Source organism: Urocitellus parryii, chromosome 1 (assembly GCF_045843805.1).
Source record: "Urocitellus parryii isolate mUroPar1 chromosome 1, mUroPar1.hap1, whole genome shotgun sequence".
Lineage (NCBI taxonomy): Eukaryota > Metazoa > Chordata > Mammalia > Rodentia > Sciuridae > Urocitellus > Urocitellus parryii.
The window spans coordinates 63,843,762-63,855,161 of record NC_135531.1 but is presented as its reverse complement, the minus strand read 5'-3'; positions in this window follow the sequence as shown (position 1 = coordinate 63,855,161).

Below are 11,400 nucleotides of genomic sequence, written 5' to 3'. Positions count from 1 at the left end.
TGGATTATCTATTGGGTGACTAGTGTCCTTATAAAGACCACAGTAGAGAAAAAGACATAGAATTGAGGGTAATATAAACAATATACAGAGATTGGACAGATGTAGCTACAAGCCAAGGAATGCTGCCAGCCACCAGAAGCTCCAAGTGGCTAGGAGTAGATTGTCCCCCAGAGCCTCTGGAGGGAGCACAGCCCTGTAGACAACTTGATTTCATCCTTCTGGCCTCCAGAACTGTGAGATAATAAATTTGTTATAAGTCATCAGTTTGTGTTTATTTATTTGTTTATTTGCTATTAGCCTCAGGAGAGCAAACACTAATAGTTATAAAGCAAACACTAATACACTGTGCTTGCTTTATAAAAGTAAAATCACCAGGGATCATATAATTCAAGGCCAAAGTGTGGTGAAGTGTGCTGACAAATGATAAGAAAAACTAAAAATCAGAGAAAGAGATCACTGAAATTGGGGACAGTGGTGTTTGTTCCTTTCTCTTCTTTGTGTTAGACTTACATCATCACCATTACCCTACTATAGAGCATTTAATATGCACTCGGTCCCAGGTTAACCACTCTACCTGAATCCACCAATCTATGAGATAGGTACTAGTATTAGCCTGTTTTACAAATGGAGAAACTGAGGCTCAGAGAGTAAGTGACAGAGGAGAGGAACTTTGGCCTGTCTTCTCTGGAGTCTTGGCATAAGCATTTCCTTACATGGTCTTCCCTTTCACTTTGTTCCTCATGCAAAATATTGAATATTTTGCAATTGCAGGTGACTAGAGCCGGAGAGTCACAGTTTCTGTTGTGATCCACTTTATGTTGCTGTGACCAAAATCTTGATAAACCAAAGGGAAGGGACCTATTCTGATATGGCAGCACATGTCTGTAATCGCAGTGGCTCAGGAGGCTGAGGGAGGAGGATGGTGAGTTCAAAGCCAGCCTCAGCAAAAGGGAGGTGCTAAGCAACTCCGTGTGACCCGATCGCTAAATAAAATATAAAATAGGGCTGGGGATGTGGCTCAGTGGTTGAGTGCCCCAGAGTTCAATCCCCAGTACCCCCCCCCCAAAAAAAAAAGGTTTGACAAAAACAACAACTTAGAGGAGGAAAAGTTTATTTTAATTCATGGTTTCAAAGTTTCAGTCCATGGTCAGCTGACTCCATAGCGCTAGGCTGGAGGTGAGGCAGAACATCATGGTGGAAGAAAGATATTCAATTCATGACAGCTGGGAAGCAGAGAGCCTGAGTACAGGGTGCCACGGATTATATACCCCCAAGGGCATGCTCCCAGTTCCTCCAGTCACATCCTGTCTATCTACAGATAGCACCCATTAATCCACCAAATGGATTGATCCCTGATTAGGTCACAGCTCTCACAACCTGATCATTTCACCTCTGAACCTTCCTGCATTGTTTCACACATGAGTTTTCAGGGAACACTTCATATCCAAACCACAATGTTCTCCATGAACCTGAATCCTCTTGTTTACAGCATCTCCCTCCAGGTCCAAGCAGGCCTGGCCCCAGGGATGTAGTTCATGAATGAGCTCATGTGCAGCATGGGATGACAGCTGAGCTCTGATCATTTGGGGGTCACTGGAGGAGAATGTCATCCTATTGGCAAGGGAGCCATTAGTTTCTGAGCTCTGTTACTTAGTATCCACCCACCTTGAGGGAAAAAGCAGGTATACACTGACTTTTACACCTTCTCTCACCATGGAGTCCTGGGTGTGACGATGATAGGGCATGGAGATGTGACACGCAAGTCCCTGAGATAGGAATAGAGAATTTGAATGGAAGTTTCTGATGACATTCATAGCAATCAGAACTGATGGTGCTGTCTCACTCTCTGTCCAGTAAGGGGAGAGAGACTCAGAGCTAGAATTTCTATTCCTTCTATTTCTTCCTCAGAAAATCCATGTTATTGACTTAGGCCCAGGTAGAACATCCACAGTGCAAAATGGAATGGAAAGTCTGGCCTTTCTGACAGGAAAACTTGGTTTTAGGCTTTTAAAAGTTGATTTAATACAGCTTGTGTAAGGTGGATAGAGACAAGATGGCGTGCCAGAGAGGCCAAAGGGAAGGGACCTATTTTTATACTCCCCACATTGTTCCATCAGCCTCAGCCTCACTCAGCCTGGGTTTCCTGGACAAGACCAGATTGATGGTTGATTTCTTTTACGTCTGAGCAGAACTGACGTCTTCTTTCCTTTTCAATGTTGAATTAACTTTGTGCATAAAAGAGTTCCCTCCTTCCTATAATATCCCCATTGTTAGCAGTGGTAGAAATCCCACTAAACTTTTGTTAAAGAAGACTTGCTTGCAGAGGATACCTCCACTTGGACTCTATTTTTTGTACTCTCTTGCCTGGCCCTCATAAATACAATTGGATTTAAATTACTAAATGTCACCACACTGATATTAGACCTTAAAAGAAGTAAATGTAGAATGACAAAATTATATATTTTATGCAGTTATGAGTTATGCAGTTAACTCAGAAAAATTTTTACTCCTTCATTCAACAAAATTTTGTTGACTACCTTCATTTGTGAAATTTGAGGATTATGAAAAGGAATGAAATCTGCCCTAACTCGCTCGAAGTCTAGTTGCAGAAATAGAAAACAAAAATTACAACGTGGTGTCACTTGTATTACAGCCTAAAGAGGTACATACTGCAAACTGAAAAATTCAAAAAAGATTGGGTTAGTAATGAACAAGTGAGAAATATTAGAGGGTTATTCTTAATCCACTAATATCATTGAAGAAAATTTTACAACACGTGTCTTGGTTCCTGTGTTGGGGATTGAGCAAGGTTGGGCAAAACCTGAGGTTGCATTTAAGTGACAGAATTTATTTCCAGTTCACCCTGGCAGAAATGATCCTTGGCAGCATTTTGTCTGCTTAATCCCTCCCTCTGCTGAAAACTGTCAATAAAAGCAGCAACCACACTGAAATTGAGAGACGCTTCTTTAGAACATCAGGTGTGTAACAATTGAATGTAGGGACTGGGTGTCTCAGCTCCTCCTAATTACGGGAGCTGTGGCATCAAGCCCACATGATGGGCACTTGGATGAACTCTGTTTTCTTTCCCCTCGTTTATGGTGGATCACTTTGGAGACACACTTTTCTTCTCTACAAAATGGGACTTATGCACTTCCACCTCACTCACTTGAAATCCTGGCTTGTGACTCCTAGGCAGGGTCACTTGTTAAGAAGCTTTTGTGCATGGCCAACATTTTGACTAGGCAAAAGCATTTAGCTTCCGTTAGTTAATCTGTTCAAATCCATTTCTTTTAACCTAGCATAGAGAAGGTGGATAAAGAAATGGGGCCCAGGGCAGGAAATTGTTAATTGAGGAAGGATACTGGGAACACTGGGTTGTCGCAAAGGCAGCACCCAGAAACAGGAGTTTGAGTGGAAATACACGGAGTCTAATAATAAAGGCAACTGTCATGGGGAACCATGACAATAGCATGGTGGCCACAGCATGCCAGAGGCCATGGGTGGGTACCATCCTGTAATGATGCATACTACCCATTGAGGATGCTTACAGACTGTCCACAGAGGAAGAAACCTGGATGGCTGCTAAACATAGAAAAAAAAAATACTGAGCCACAGTGCACTTTCACTAAACAAAATGCAGGCTGGAAAGCATGCTATCTTTAACCTACCAAATTGGGAAAGAATAAAAGAAGATATGCTACAGGGGGATGGATTCAGTAAAGTGTTCTGGAATCAATTCAGTATCTATCAGAAATTTTAGGGGTATTCTAACTCTTCACTCCAGTATCTCAATCTCAGAAATGTATCCTAAGGAAATAAAGAGATCATAGGGGTAGAGATTTCAGTAGAAAGATGGCCAGAATAAAATGATCTGAATTAGGAGGGAAAAAAAAGTAATGCCCCAAATAGGGTAAGTGGTAATAGTGGCAAATCCTAAATAGGCAGTGGTGCAGGCCTGTAATTGCAACAACTCAGGAGGCTGAGACAGGAGGATCATGAGTTCAAATTCAGCTTCAGCTAAAAGCAAGGTGCTAAGCAACTCAGTGAGACCCCATCTCTAAATAAAAAAAAAATACAAAATAGGGCTGGGGATGTAGCTCAGTGGGTGAGTGCCCCTGAGTTCAATCCCCAGTACACCCTTTACCCCCCACCCAAAATAATAGCAAATCCTTAGGATACCAATTATATCACCATTAGAAATCATGCCTTCAAAGAGTTATTAACATGGATAAATGGTTTTTCTCCAATGTTAATATTAGGGAGTTTGGGAGCCCAATGCATAATTGTATACAGATCACAAATATGCTTGTAAAAAATTAGAAGGGCATTTTCCAAAATGCTCAACTGATCATTTCCAAGTGGTCGGATTATAGGATTATTCCTATCTTTGTACTTTTCAACATTTTTTAAATATTCTAAAATGAGTTGTATGACTTTATAATGGGGGGGGGCAGGACAATGTCACTGAAAAATGATGGCACCTGATCAGCTGCAGCCTGTACTCTTTGTCTTTGGCAAAAGACAGATTTCATGAGTCTAGAGGCCCTGCCAGGAAAAGTGCAATTAACCAGAAGGAATCTACCCTGGGGCCTGGCCAGATCCTGCTGGAGAGAGTGAAGGTACAGAGAAGCCTCGGTGTTGGTGGTGGGGGTATTTTCAGGTGCATTTCCAAATTGAGCTGTGCCTACTTATGAATTCCCAGGGGCCTAACTGTAGATTAATTGCTGGTGCTGGCCTGAAAGCCCAGCTAAATGCCACCTTGATTCTGGAGCTGTATGCCCAATGCTGCCCAAAGTGTGAGGGGACCTAGCTTCATCATCTGCCTCTGAACAGCTCTGAGCAGCCTGGGGGAATAACACCCTTGACTCTCATCAAGTGAGAGTCCAGGTTTCTACTTAAATAAACTTGAAACAAAAATTCTCTCCTGCTGTACTGTCTAGCACTTTCTGCCTCTGATCAGAGACATCTGCATCATCAGGGAGCTGGTGAGGCAGACAGAAGCTGAGACCCTCTCCTCCCACGTGTGCACTCTCCTGGCTGAAGGCAGAGTCACTGAATGGGAAGCAAGGCTGAACTCATTTTTCAGGGGGTTGAACTGCAGACTGGGCTGGAGGGGAGAGCAGGGAGGAGGAGCAGGCGAGAGTGGGAGCCTGGGAGAAACTTCTGTTCAGTCAGGTGGGAGGGAAGTAGACGTGGCTCCCAAAGTCAGTCAAGGGCAGCTGGGTAGAGCCCTGACCAGCAGCTCACTTCTGCTACTTAGGGCAAAAGAAGCCAGACTATAGGTTTTTCCTGGACAACCTCCTCTAGGAATGTGAGGGCCTTGTGGATAGTCTCTCCCTGCCCCTCACAGGATCCCTGGAGCTTGGTAGGACGCACAAGTTCTTATTTCAATTTTCCAGATGGTTTTATGGGGCAGGGCGGGGGGAGCCTGGGAAGTGGCCAGCTGACTGAGGGCTCTCTCCTCGCTTTAGTGGTGCCAGCTGGTTCTCAGGCCAACTGTGAGGGTTGTGCCCAGGTTCACTTCTTTCCAGGTCCCTGGAGGGTTGCCAGGAATTGGACTGCTGGGTTTTCTCATCACAGCCCAGGCCTTGCCGCAGGGCTTCTCAGACAGACAGAGAGACCTGTCTTTTCTTCCCTCCCCTCCTCTCCTTTCTCTTCCCTCTCTTTATTTCTTCTCCCCCGCCCCTTTCTGCCTATTTTATTCTTTCTTCCCAGATTCATTAAAGTAGAATTGGTGAACATGTGGTTCCCAATATATTGAAATTTGGTAGAATTGTTAAACAAGCAGCAAGATGTTATAGTTTATTTTTTAAAAAAACAATGTTTACATTTGGAAAATAAGAACTTAAACACACACGACATGAATATGGATGTTGCCCTCGTTCTCGAGGGCTGCCGTAACAATGTACTACAGACTGGTGCTTAAACAATAAAATGAATCGTCTCCCAGTCATGGCGGCCAGAAATCCAAGATGGAGGTGTTGTCAGGGTTGAGACCTTTCTCTTTGGCTTGCAGATGGCCGTTTTCTCCACATGTCTTTACAGGGTCTTCCCTCTCTGCTCGGGTTAAATTTTCCTCCTCTTAAAAAAGTACCAGTCCTAGTGGATTGGGATAAACCCTAATGACCTCACTTTAACTTAATTATCTCTTAACCCTATCTTTCAAATGCAGCCCCATTCCTAAGTACTGGAGGTTAGGTCTTCAACACATGAATTTGGAGTGGGGGTAGTGAAAGGAAAGTGACCACAACACTCGGAGCAACCAAGATATCTTTATTGCAGCAGTGCAAAAGAGGAGAAAAAGAGAGAGAGAGAGCCCGGCAGGGGCCTTGGGGGGGGGGAGCGAAAGAGGGTTGAGTGTTCAGCCTTGGGCTGGGGCTTGAGTGTTTGGACTTGATGCAAACAGGTGATAAAGAACCAGACAGAGGGGGTTTGAGTGGCCGGGTCACCCTGCAGCTAACTTTGTTTAGCATGCCCTGCAGACAACTTAGTTCAGCCTGTCCTGCACCTAACAGGTAGGGCTGGGGTGACACAACTCATTACAAACACCATTTGGAAACAGCATCAAAAATCTAGCCAGATGCAGTGGCGCATGCCTGTAATCCCAGTGGCTCAGGAGGCTGAAGCAGGTGGATCGAAAGTTCAAAGCCAGTCTCAACAATGGCCAGGCGCTAAGTGACTCAGTGAAACCCTGTCTCTAAATAAAATGCAAAATAGGGCTGAGGGTGTGGCTCAGTGGTCAAGTACCCCTGAGTTCAATCCCTGGTACCAAAAACAAAACAAAACAAACAAACAAAAAACCTTAAAATAAAGCTTCTCATGCCTCTAAAGCCCAGGCTTAATGGCCTTCCTGCCCCACTCATGTCTATGTCCTAGACCTTTAGGACATTCAAGTGGGCAGCAGGAGATGCCTGGCTTTTTCCTTTGTGTGTTATTCAGGCTGCTATAACAAAAGAACCACAAACTGGTGGTCTTTGAACAATAGTAATTTATTTGACAGAGTTCTGGAGGCTGGAGAGTTCAAATTTAAGGTGTGGGTAGATTCAGTGTCTAGTGAGGGCTCACCCTCTGGTTCACAGATGTCACCATGTCGCTATGTCCTCACATAGTAGAATAGGTTAGCTAGCTCTCTTGGGTCTCTATTAGGGCACTAATTCCTTCCCTCGTCATTCCCAAAGGCCTTACCTCCCAATACCATCACCTTGGGAGTTTGGACTTGAATATATAATTTTTTTTTCATGCATTGAATCCATTGGGTGAGTGGGGGGTCTGGGTCAGGGAGACGGGTTCTCCATCCCCCTTGCCCTGCTCTGGCTGTTCCTTCCCTGTGAACCAACCTCCACTTTGAGCCTCAATGGATCCCAGCAACTTCCCCTTTGGTAAGAAAGGTTAGGGCTTGGCTTTAGCTGATGCCCATGGCTGAGCATCGTCTCCCCAGAGGTCAGGATTTTGTTGTCCGTATACTTTGTTGCTCCTGTGAAGAAGTCCTGCCCAACTTGATATCTTCTGGTCCTAAGATGTTCCTATAGTTCCAAATCCTGGAAGGATGTTATAGAGAAATATTCAGTCATCACATAGTATAGGATCTCCCCAGTGTCTACCTGTGCCTGGGAACCAGCCCTTATAGATGAGCAAATTCTTCGCTTTCAAGTCTTCCTTCCTCCCTAAAGCCACCTCTTATGGGTTGAATTCAACCCATAAAACAGAAAAAATCATATGTTCTAGCTCCCAGTACATGAGAATGTGATTGTATTTGGAGATGGGGTTTCTATCAAGTTAAAATGAGTTTTTTAGGTTCATTCCTAATCCAATAGACCGTTGTTCTTATAAAAAGGGGAAAATTTGGACACAGAGGCAGACAAACTTAAAGGGAAGGTGATATGAAGAGACACAGGGAGAAGCTGGTCATCTCTAAACCCAGGTGCCCAGAACAGATTCCTCACAGCCCTCAGGAGGAATTAACCCTATGACATCATTTCCTAAATCTGTTCTACTGTTCAGACAATAGTTTTCTCATTGACTCTTCTTCTTTTTTTTTTTTTTTTTTTTTTTTGGTACTGGGGATTGAACCAAGGAATGCTCAACCATTGATCCACATCCCCAGCCTCTTTTATTTTTATTTTTTGAGACAGGATCTCACTAAGTTGCTTAGGGCCTCGCTAACTTGCTGAGGCTGGCTTTGAACTCTGAATCCTCCTGCCTTAGACTCCTGAGTCTCTGGGATTACAGGCATGTATCACCACTCCCATCTCTGTTTAAGGTACTTTGTTCAACAGTCCTAGGCAACCAGGACACTATCTGTGGTGTTTTTATTTTTTTCCTGTTCTACCTCACTTTTTGTACCCTGCTTTCTGTTCTATCACATTTGGAGAACTTGACTTAGGCAAGATCTCTTATTTCTCAATGATGTTTTGTCTAGTTTACTTCAGTGAAAGTTTTGAATTCTCTTTAGTGATCATAAATTTTCTTAGGAAAAAAATCAGGATTTCTTCCTTTCCTTTCCCTTCCTTTCTTTCTTTCTTTCTTTCTTTCTTTCTTTCTTTCTTTCTTTCTTTCTTTCTTTCTTTCCTTCTTTCTTTCTTTCTTTCTTTCTTTCACAGGGGATTGAATCCAGGGGTGCTCTTTGCCTCTGAGCTATATTCCCAGTCTTTTTTATTTTATTTATTATTTTTATCTTGAGAGGGTCTTGCTAAGTTGCTCAGGCTGACCTCAAATTTGCCATCCTCCTGCTTCAGTATCTCAACTTCCTGAGATTACAGGCATGCACCACTGTGCCCAGCCTATGTTCCCTTTTTAAGTCCCTGGGGCCCTTGCACATTGGTTTGAAGAATTTTGTGTCCTTTTTCTCTTCTTTGATTTCCTGTCACAGTTAGGGTAGGAGGCCCAGCCTAATAAGTGTGGTGCTTCCTGGTGGACCTGGGCCACAGGGAGTGTCCACCCAGTCCCCAGGTTCCTGCTGCTTAGTCTGTCTCCAAACTTCCAGGCAGATCCGGAAAACAAGCCTTCTCAGGAGTGGAGTGTGTCTCCTTGAGGACATCAAAGGGCAAACATGGGAATCAATTTCCAAGAAGCTCTAGGGCTCCAGGAAAAGCATGTCAGAGAGACATATCTGGGTGCCAAGGTGTTTGGGGAAAGGTCCTCTGTCTGCCCCCTGTGTCCCGGGGCTTGCCATATCACAGAAGTCCAGCCCCCCTTGGAGTCTGTGCACAACCTTGGTCTCCTCACAGCCCCTTCTCAGAAACTGTCCCATCTGAATTTTGATGATGACACCTCTAAGTCTGGAGTACTTGCCCCTGATCTATCCTCAGAGTCAGCCCTCACATTCTGTGTGTGTGTGTGTGTGTGTGTGTGTGTGTGTGTGTGTGTTGGGGGGAAGTGAGAAGAATGGAGAGAACCCTAGGAGACCTAACTGGATCCCTGTGGGTAGATACTTTATGACAGAGAGAGAAGGAGGTGCTCTAGGAAGGCAGGAAGGGAGTAGGTATGGGGACAGGGAAGGCCATGATTTGTAACCTCAATGGAGGGCTCTGCTCTGAAGCCCTCAGGTGTTTTTGACTTTTATCAGGACCTGACATCCTGGTCCTGGGGTCCAGGTGGCGGTAGCTAGACAGAGTAGGGAATGATCCCAGCCACCTGAGGGCTGGAGAGGGCGTGTGTGAGAGGTCTGAATGAGGCCCTGAACAGTGAACAAGGGAGGCCTCCAAGCTGCCCACAGTCCTCACTGCCCTTCCCCAGGAGGTGCAGCCCATTGTGGGGAGACATCGCTGCAGTCAGAGCCGCGTATCTTCCAACTTAGTCACCAAAGATGGGACTCTGTGAGGCCAAGAACCAAGGACATTTTAAACACTATTCCAGGTCAGGAGAATGGCAGGAAAGCAGGTTTGAAATATGAATCCTGCTCTGCCATATGTAGCTTCCTGCCCTTCCCACCTCCAAAGAGCTGACGTGCAGGTTCATAACCTCAGATGTGACAGGGATGTGACAGCAAGGAAGGCAGGGTCAGGTCTTTTTTCCAAAGCCACTCCAGAATGGACAAGACTGAAAAGTTCGGGGGTGTGTGGTGAGAGGACGGTTTCGTCTGGAGATGCAAAAAAGATTCTTTGATGGTAGAGGGAAGAAGGAAAAGCCATGAGAATGCAGAGGTGGTATTTCCTGGGGTAAGGGGTATTGTCCCATGGCCTGGAGTTCCCAGAAAAAAAATGGATTATGTGGTACATTTGAACAGAGTAGGCTTTGTATCCTAGTGTGGTTCAGCTCAGAATGAATTCCTTCCCCAAACAGCTACAGTAGTTACAGTGAGGCTTCAGCCTTAAAAGGACCATGACCTTGAAAAGAATCTCATGTCCAGAGACTATAGGCTGCTGAAGGGCAGAGTGACATTCTACTGGGCAGGCAGAGCCACTGCACTGGGTATTTCCAGGGGGTGCAATCACATTGTGGCCATTGTGGTAGACAGAGGTAGAATTCCAAAGATATACCCCTGCCTGTTCCCTGGTTGGCCAATCAAACTTACATTTAGGTCCTGCTGGAAAGGGATTTGCAGGTGGAATTAGGTTACTAATCATCTGACTAAGTAGGAGCACCTATATTATCTGTATGAGCCCAATGCAATCCAGGAAGAGAGGAGGGCAGAAGCGTCCAAGAGATGCTGCAGGAGGTGAAGTCCAAGCTCCTCCAGGTATGAGAAGAGTCTGATGCCTCAGTGCTGGTGAGCAAGGACTGCAGAAAGGCCTGCAGGGAGCCAACAGAGAAATGGGGACCTCAGTCCTTGAGCATAAAGAACCAAGTTAGCCTACAACCCAAGTGAGCATAGGGGAAGGTTCTTTCCTAAAATCTCCAGATCTAAGCCCAGCTTGGCCAACACGTGATTTTAGTCTAGAGAGACCTCAGTTGGACTTCTGACTTACAGAAACTGTGATGTAATAAATTTATGTTGTTTTAAACCATTAAATTTATTACAGTAGCAATAGCAAATTTTATAGCCTTTGGGTGGTACATCTGTAGCTGGGAAGGGTACAAAGCAAGTGACAATAGACGGCACCTTCCAGACACCTGTGCACCTAAAGATGTTCAAGACCCCATCCCAAAGTTTGTTGGAACTTTGAAAAGAGGCTAGCATCAGGATATGAATAGATTCTAAATTGACAGATTCCATTTCTGCCTCATTGGTGGGACAGAAATCAAAACACATATTAAAATCAGTGGGACAAGAACAGTTTTCTGCACACCTGAATTTTTATTTGATATTGTGCCCCATGATAGGAGCCTTGATGAAAATTTTACAATTAATGTTTTATAAATGCTAAGAGCTTCTCTCTATCCAGGGCAGCATTTTAAAAGAAAGGGGAGAGAGAGAGAGAGAGAGAGAGAGAGAGAGAGAGAGAGAGAGAGAGAGAGAGA